The sequence below is a fragment of the Bidens hawaiensis genome, unplaced genomic scaffold (assembly GCF_021521415.1).
Source record: "Bidens hawaiensis isolate Kalapana, Puna unplaced genomic scaffold, B.hawaiensis_p1.1 tig00005179_1, whole genome shotgun sequence".
NCBI lineage: Eukaryota > Viridiplantae > Streptophyta > Magnoliopsida > Asterales > Asteraceae > Bidens > Bidens hawaiensis.
In genome coordinates this window covers 536,401-539,504 of record NW_027491332.1, presented here as the reverse complement: position 1 = coordinate 539,504, position 3,104 = coordinate 536,401, and the positions used below count along the sequence as shown (strand labels likewise).

Genomic DNA, 3,104 nt, shown 5'->3' with positions numbered 1-3,104 from the left:
AATACCATTTTTTCTTTGTGAAGTTTATTTATAACCCATTTGAAATGCCCATTGATACATTATTTAAACTAGGTTAGATGTAACTCTCAAAAGTTAACAACTTGTTTAAATAACATTCCTTATTGTGACCCAAGAGCCGCCAATTCCTCTCCGGAAGAACATGGCGATGATCCGTTTGATCTAGACGACGATCTTGAAGAAGAAATTGTGCAACAAGTTGAAAATGTGCAAAAGCGTGACAAGTAGTTCCTGAGTTAAAAGATACCCATAAATTATAAAATGCACCAAAATAAAGTTCAATTCTATAAGAATCCTATAAATCAAACAGGTGTCAACTTTTGTATTATACTTAATGGCTTTTTAATGCTAACAATGTTAAAGAAATTTGTAAAACACTTTCTATCTACGAGCATGTCATACCCATATTTGTCAAGTAGTTTTTAAAATAATTATTGTAAACATGATAGAACATGTTACAGTACAAGAAAAATAGTTTTTTACTTTTTTATACCGATTATGAAACAAGTAGTATTGTTGTAATGTTAGATTTGTGAATATGAGATATAGAGACAACACAAAAACTAAAATTTGAGAATGTGAACGGAAAAATCAACACCGGTTCGGTACCTGTTCTGTTCCGGTCCACACCAAGAACCGAATCATAATTTTGGACCATCTTAGCTTTTCACCTAAACCATTGTCATTTAATTGATATACAAAAGGAAAAAAAAACAAGAGAACTAAACTGTTAACTATGAGTTTATAACATTAGTTGCATGTACCAAAGATAACTATGAACAATATCTTTAAAATCCAGCCAAATAACTTAGTATTTTCTTTATTTCATCATCTAAGGCTGCCCTTGATGCAACTGCTTTACCTTCATGTTCACCGCACTCGGTATCGTAACCTTCATCATCCTCCTCCTCTTCAATCTCCTCTTCCACATCTTCATCATCTTCCAACGCGGGTACTTCCTCGCTAACCCCACCAGTCCGCTTAACAACTTTGACTTTGACTTTCTTCTTCTTGTCACAACCAATCCAAGAATCACACAACAAAAACCAAGTCAAGTCGTAATTCCCTTCACACAGGGTTAAAAACCTCCCCTTCACCATTCGGGTCCCATTTTTGACTCGGTCACCCATGAAGCTTAGTCTTTGCCAATACCAAACTTTGTTCGAGTTTTCTTCGGCCAGAATAAGCCACCAGTATTCCTCCTTGGGGAAAGGATAAAGCGGGGCATGAGGAAGAACACGGGTCTGCCCATTGCCCCGTTTCAGAGTCACCCGACCTTGCAATGTCACAATATCATCTTCTTGAATACCCTCGTCATCCTCGGTCCCAAAATTGATTTCGAATGTCACAGATGGCATAATGTCAAGTACTGTTTCTATATCTTGAATTTCAGCAGCAGAGAAACCGGCAGTTTGTGAAAGCAACTCTGCACGGTCCTCGGTTCTCATGTCACGAAACTCCTGGAGTGTTTTCACCTTCTGCGATAATATGTTTAATTCATTAAAGGTGTTTCAGATCAAGCGAAAATTTACCAACATTTTACCTTGCGGGCTATCTTTTTCACCACGGTATCATTAAAATGAGGAAGCTGCAAAAATGATGCATATCCTTCTGGATATGCACTAGTAGCTTTCCTTGCACTTAAAGGAACAGCCTGCATTTAAGTGCACAAACATACACTCATTATTATTAATTGGCACCAGAAAACGGATATGGCCAGTTGACCACCCATTATCACGAAAATGAACATCGACTTTTTTTCAAATTCTCGCTTGGGTGAAAATAGTCCATAATTTCTCCCCGGCGTGGCACATACTTTCTCTTTAGAGTGAGAATTTGCCATAATATCCCGTTGACTTGGCGAGAATGTAAAAAGATATTATTATTATTATTATTATTATTATTATTTGGTTTTTTTTGGGCGAAAATTTTAATTTTTCTCTCCATGTCGGCGAGAATTGGACATTTGGCATATGCAGCATATTGGTGAAATAAACTTGTAAAATGATAGAGTCAATGTTCATTTTTGTTAAAACGCTTGGTCAATTGGTTAGATTTACCAATATAACTAACCTGGATGATACACTGAGAGAGCTCCATAACACTAATCGCAGACCTTAGCCAACCATGCTCTAGATCAGGGCGTAGCATAACCGCTATCTATATACAATAACATTATAACCACAAAAATATTTGGCTAAACCATATTTTGATTGTTATAAAGAAGATCAAGTAGTTAGTACCTTCATCAATTCATTAAGCAAGCGGGGTGCAGGCTCCATGATACGTTTGTAGTCCTTTTGTAATCTTGGTCTTAACACTTCTGTTTGACGAGTCATATGAGCTTGCACCAATAACTCCGCCTGCAAAAAAAAAAAAAAAAAAAAAAAAAAAAAATTGAGGCTAACCTAAATAATATTTTACTAAAAGTTTTTATCAAGACTTTACCTTTACAAGAGCAGGGTGTTGTTTAAAGAACTTTGCAAGCTCTTGTTTAATATTTCTAAGATCTACATTTAATTCATTTCTAACTAATGTAAATATCTTCTTTAGACATTCTGCTTCGGTCCAAGTCCAGTATATAGGAAGCTCAAAGTACTCCATACATCTTAGATAAACTTCCATAAGTTTACTATAAAATCAAAAAACAAATTAATACACACATCAGCAATATAATTATCAAGAGTGATAGTGAGATGGTACATACCTCGGAGATAATGAGGGTTTCATGTACATATAATAGCCAGCCATTGTTGGAATCCTAACATTATTTACGGTATAGTTTCGTAATTTTAATAGATGTAAAGCAGCCGTCACCAACGGGAGTAGAATACACACACCAACAATGCATAGCAATAATATTCCAGCCGTTGAACCTTTGATGTTTAGCAAAAAGTGAGGAAGAGCTATTCCCGTTTTAAACCCCTGCATCAAAACACAATGTTACAATATGTTTAGGATGCAACTTTGCATCAAAATGGGTTGATTCGGGCTATTTTTTACTAACTAATCAAACGGGTAAAAAATTAAAGTAAAAATGATACTTATAGTCGAAAGTAATTCAAATACATGAAACTCCAAAATCT

At 35.4% G+C, this 3,104-nt stretch overlaps 1 pseudogene; it reads right to left on the bottom strand.

The window, feature by feature from the left end:
* Positions 1-658: 658 nt before the first annotated feature.
* On the bottom strand, positions 659-1,630 carry LOC143629195 (dnaJ protein ERDJ2A pseudogene; annotated as a pseudogene).
* Positions 1,631-3,104: the final 1,474 nt, after the last annotated feature.